Consider the following 6,096-nt stretch of genomic DNA (forward strand, 5'->3'; position numbering starts at 1 on the left):
CCATAGTAGCTTTCTATGGTCAGGGCTCTTTTTTTCATTTTTGCTCATTTTGTAATGTTGAACTCTGCTCCTGAGATTCAGCAGGCACCATCCCAAGCTTCTTGCACTGGGAGCCAGGGGCCTGTTCACTGCCTTTCTGTGTTGGGGTCTGTGGGGCTGATGACTTGTTCCTTGAACTAGGGCCTAGTTGTGCTTGTTGTTCCCTGGTTTCTGGGACTGGCAGTTTGCCTGCTCTCCTGGTGTTGAGCCAGGATGGCGGCCTTGGCTACTGATCTGTACTGTGGCTAAGAACCTCCTTCCTGCTGACATTGCCTGCACTGTGCTCTGCTTCTCTTTTACTCAAGAGAGACAGTCCTTTCCTGAAGTCCTTCTAAGTTATCTTGGGCTGGAAAATTGTTTTCACTTTGTCTTTTTGTGGATTCTGTCACTCCAGAATTCTTTTAGAGGCTTGATTTAATGTTGTTTCTGAGGGAAACTGGGGAGAGCTCAGGCAGTTTCCTGGCTTCTCTCCACCATTGGCTGGCTATTACATTTTAAAATAAAGTTTTATTGTATTTAAAAAAGTAAAAGAAAAAAATACCAAAACTATTCTTAGCTTAGGCTGTACAAAAGCAATTTGCAGCCCAATCTGTTTCTTAAGCTGTTTATTGCTGACTTCTGCTCCAAGTCAATAGCAGACCCCAAACTAAATTCTGGTCTGTAGTTCCTTGACTCAGAGTTATGTGATCAGTAAGTTATTTTATTCATCTCAGTAGGCTAAAAGAGCATGAGCTAGTAATAAAAGCCAAATGATTCAGATCTAACATTGATGACTAAAAGCTTTTACAAAAGGGACATAGGTAGGAGAAAGAGGACACAACTGTTTTGGCTTGGCTGCCTTAAGTCCTTCAGCTCTGTTCAGATTTCTTTTGCCCTTCCGAAGGGAGGCTCGAGGTGGGTTCAATCACACTCTTACTAAGTTAAGATGATTGTTATTAACTTCTCTGGAACCCTTAGTACCTATGATTCTAGTTCAAAAGGTCTCATGACTTCTTTTTCCTTTTAAAAAATAAAATAATCCATCTTTATTTTTCCCAATTTGGAAAACAATGCTGCTTTACAATTATACTTTCCCTCCCATTGAAGACAGGTGCTATGTTCTCTGATTTATTTTTCTCCAGGGACATCATCTGCATTTTCCCCAAGTTTAATTTTATTCAGTTGTACCCACAAGGTTTAAATCATATCTCAAACCACAGCATCTTTCCGTTTGGGCCACTTTCTCCTGTTTTTATAATCTTACCCACAGATGTATATGCCCATTAAAGACAAATAACTTGGGCTAGGCCTCTTTCTTTCAAAGATTATTATACTTCATAAACTTTTGTACCTGCCAGTTAACCCAATTGTATACTCCCCCATCCCCCTTTCCTTTTTTTCTTGCTCTAGGGTAAACTCACCTTCCGTGACTAATAAGATCCGTAAGCAGCCTTCATGCTGATTCCACAGATTTTAATTTCCTAACATTTCCCCTTAGACTCTTTCTAACATCGTCATTTAAAAAGAAAAATCCTCCTTCTCCAAGTTAGTCATAGGCTCTGTTACCTCTGATTCAGACGCTCCCACAGGGAGCTCCAACTCCATTTGTTTGTGGTCACTTGTAAGCCACATGAAGCAACAGAGAGAAGCTGTAATTATTCAGTAGAGAAAATGTGGATAATTTAGGGGAAAATGGATTTTTTTCCCCAGAATTATCTTGGTTGGCCCTGCCTGGCACACCAGTGTAGTTTTTTCAATAGGCTTTATGATGCAGTTACTGTCCCTTGTGTGGTGATCCAATTTGTCAGACTGTATTCAATTATCCCAGTCTTTGAGACAGAGAAAGAGCACTGAATTTAGAGCCAGAATACCTAGGTCCTGGTCCTAGCTCCATTTTGAATTAGCTATGTAAGCCTGGGCATAACATCTACTCTCTCTGGACCTCAGTTTCCCCATATGTAAAATGGGATTGTTGAATTAGGTCAGGGTTCAGCAAACCATAGCTCCATCTGCCTGGTTTTATATAGTATGAGAGCTAAGAATGGGGTTTACATTTTAAAATAAAGTTTTATTGTTTTTAAAAATATTAGCTTGTAGGCCTTACAAAAACAGGCTATGGTCAGGATTTAGCCTAAACACTGTTGCTGACCTCTGAACTAGGTGATTTCTAAGACAGAGCCTAGATAAGGAATCTGTGTGTTCTACTCAATGTCTGAAATTGCATCCTCCCTACTATATCTGAAAATTGTGCCTAGATGTTATACCCATATCTTTGAACTGTCACTGGAAGATAAGCCATGACTTAACAACAAAATAAATATCTGTATGTTTTGGAGAAGAGAATTTTTTAGCACTAAAAATATAGGTATTTATAAAAATTTATAAAATACCCTTAATAGTACTTTTCTGTATGAAGCTGCCTATCTTCAAATTCTCCAGAATGTTGGTGATAAGTCATTTAATGAGTAAAGGCAAAAGAAGGAGGCTGGCTGAGACAAATGGCCATTTCTCCTTTCTTCAGAGGAAGTGGTAGGGTGGAAAGAGCACTGGACTAAGAATTGAGAGATTTGGATTCTGGTGCTGGCTCTAGCTAACCTGTGGTGTCATCTTGGGCAAACAGTTTTATTTTCCTAAGTCTCAGTTTCCTTTGAAGTGACTGCAATTAGGTATCTACTACACTTTTGCTTATGACTTTGATTTATTTTCCACAACCAGCATGGCACACTTAGTATAGAATACACACATTATATCAGGTTGACCACATTTCAGATGTGAAAAATTGCTGCAACCTGTGAAGGAAGACTGAGCATTTAAAGCAATGCTTCAAATCTCAGACTTCTCCCATTGCTACCCTACCTCTAGACTAATGATACAGGCTCTAATATCTTTGATGAACATATTATTCCTAAGTCTTTAGGGCCCTGAGGCTTGAGAAAGCTTCCTGAGAGAGAAGAGATTCAATGAGCAATTAGAGGACAATGGGCTACATTTTATTCATCTTTGTATTCCACTAAACATCTAGCAAAATACTTGATCTGTCAGATTTACATAGTTCCATCCTGAGGTCTTCAACAGTACTGTAAGAATAGATTTTGGCTAACCTCAACCCTCAGAAACCTTATTTGACAAGATAAACATATCTAGCTTCAGGTGGCCCCCATCACCTAACAGGGCACTTTGGTTAATCTTTATGAAGTCAAGGGTGACCTCTCTTGGAATAAAAACATCATATCTATCTCAAGGGAACCTGGTGGGGACCAACAAGTACAATGACTGCTGCCAACTGCAGCTATGAGCCTTCCATGATGAATATTTCAAGCATAATGAAACTGAGGTTTGTATATATCATGACTTGTAAAAGGAACCTGTCCTTTTGTAGCAGTGTATAGCTTCTGAGTTCTCTGGATCCCAGAATTCAACTGCTTCTTTCTCACCTTTAGCCCAATCAGGCAGGCCCTAGGATTCTCCAAAATATTATCCTTAACTATGCTATGGTAAAGGATTTCAGGAACCATTCTCTGTGCCTGCAAGCCTCAGAAATCTTCTCATCAGATAAGACCCCTCCACCCAGCTTTGGTCTCTTCTTCTGGCCCCACCACGATGTGATTAAGCAGTGTATGAACAAGAAGTAGGAGAGGCTGACTTCAGCAGTTTCCCTTGAGCCCTAGAAACCAAACCAAAGACCCCAGCAGATAATATACCGTGTCCCAGCCCAGGAGTGCTTGAGAAGGACCACTGTCTCCCTAAGGTACAAGGATTCAAGGAATGCCTCTCTTCTCTCTAGGTTAATGGGGTGGGGAAAGAGTTTCTTAAAAAAAAAAAAACCCAAACTGCAACACAATACCACCATAAAAAAGAAGGAATAAATATGAAAATGAAGAAAAGTATAGTGATGATTCCTGACATGTATCAGAAGAGTGGGGTGAGAGAATGTGCTACAGAAGAGAAGGGGCAGAAAGGCCACTGAATACTTGGACCTAAGCAATAAATGTGGGGGTCTTTCCAGATAGGTTGGGGAGGAAGAGGTAATTACTTCTCCTGCAAGTAGGGGTGTGCTGGAATCAGCTTAAACTGCTCATGACAACCAATTGTTAAAATTTCTTAGTGTGCGTGTCTACCTTGGAATTTGGTAAACACCCCAAACTGGGGCTTGATTCATCATTTTGTTCATTGTCTAGATTTAGGAAAGCAATGGAGAAAATGCGAATAATGCCGATTGTAGTTGAAAGTGTGTTATGTTGTATATTTTTCTTTTTTTATTATTAATTTATTTGTTTTCACTTTTCTACAATCATTTCCATAAGTCTTAGATTTTTCTCTCCCTCCCTCCCCAAGGCAGCATGTAATCTTATAAGGGTTCTACACATACATTCTCATTAAGCACATTTTCACATTAGTCATGTTGTATAGCAGAATTAAAATGAATGGGAGAAATCATGAGAAAAACCCACACAAAAGAAAACATAACACAAGAGAAAATATTCTGTTTCATTCTGCATTCCCATTCCATCAATCTTTCTCTGGATGTGGTTGGCATTTTGCCTCAAGAGTCCTTTGGGAATGTTTCAGGTCCCTGCATTGTTCTAATAAGCCAAGTCTAGAAAAATTCCTCACACACTGTGGCTGTTACTGCATGTAGTGATCTCCTGGTTCTGCTCCTTTCACTCAGCATCAGATCATATAAGTCCTTCCAGGCCTCTCTGAAGTCTTCCTGTTCATCATTTCTTATAGCACAGTAGTTTCCATTACATTCCTATATCACAACTTGTTCAGTCATTCCCCAGTTGATGGGCATCCCCTTGATTTCCAGTTCTTGGCCACCACAAAGAGAGCTGCTATAAATATTTTTGTACATATGGGACCCTTTCTCATTTTTATGATCTCTTTGGGATACAGTCCTAGAAGCAATATTGCTGGGTCAGAGGGTATGCACATTTGTGTAGCCCTTTGGACATAGTTCCAAATTGCTCTCCAGAATGGTTGGATTAGCTCACAGCTCCACCAACAATGAATTAGTGTTCCAACTCTCTGACATCTTCTCCAGCATTTATCATCTTCCTGTTTTGTCATGTTAGCCAATCTGATAGGTGTGATGTGGTACCTCAGAGTTGTTTTGATTTGCATCTCTCTAATCAATAGTGATTTAGAGTATTTTTTCATATGACTATAGATAGCTTTAGTTTCTTTGTCAGAAAGCTGCCTGTTCATATCCTTTACCATTTATCAATTGGGGAATGATTTGTATTCTTGTACATTTATTTGACTCAATTCTCTATATATTTTAGAAATAAGGCCTTTACCACAGACACTAGTTACAAAAATTTTTTCCAGTTTTCTGCTTCCCTCCTAATCTTGAGCTGCTTGTTATTTACCTGCACACCCCTGCCTATAACGAATAAGGATACAGAATTAAAATTATGCAGTAAGAATCAGAGCAAGAAGAGACATGTAGTGGTGATTAGTACCTCCCTGCCAAGGGAAAGAAAGGCAGCAACTTGTCAACCAGAAAACAATAGAAGTCTGCCATCTTCCTAGGGTTTGTACCCAGAACATAACAGCAGAAGGCCTCATAAGACTCATCAAATGATGACTTTTAATCACTTTTGGCAATTCACATATGGACATATGATACTGTCAGTTGAACTCTAGAAAGCAATGCTAAAAATTATGAAGTCCGGGGGAACGGGGACAAGTGGTATTTTCTTCATTTTGCTGACCAGGCATAAAAGAGAAAGAGAAATTTAGAAAGTGAACTTGTGTCAAAGAAGCTGAGGCCTGAAAATAGGATTTGGATATCAGGATCACAGCTTAAAATGCGGCTTCAATCAACTCTTGGACAGGGATAGAGGAATATAACAAAGGACAGTAAGAGTGTAATTGCCTAGAGTTTTCCAAGCTTAAAAACTAACTTTAAACTGAAAAGGAAGAGGGGGGAAGAAAACAGCCTATACAACTCCACTAAGCCAGATACCACAGAAAGTAACTTCAATATAGGACTAACAGTGGAGACATCCAGAAGTCCATAGGCAATTAAAAAAACCTAAGAAAAAGTCATCAATAAAACCCATGACCTCAGGT

At 39.4% G+C, this 6,096-nt stretch overlaps 1 protein-coding gene across 2 annotated transcripts in view; it reads right to left on the bottom strand.

Annotated features, from left to right (window-relative positions):
* Positions 1–6,096, bottom strand: part of HPSE2 (heparanase 2 (inactive)) — a 724,961-nt gene that overhangs the window by 102,485 nt on the left and 616,380 nt on the right. The gene's annotated exons all lie outside the window — the stretch shown is intronic.

Source organism: Notamacropus eugenii, chromosome 1, assembly GCF_028372415.1.
Source record: "Notamacropus eugenii isolate mMacEug1 chromosome 1, mMacEug1.pri_v2, whole genome shotgun sequence".
NCBI lineage: Eukaryota > Metazoa > Chordata > Mammalia > Diprotodontia > Macropodidae > Notamacropus > Notamacropus eugenii.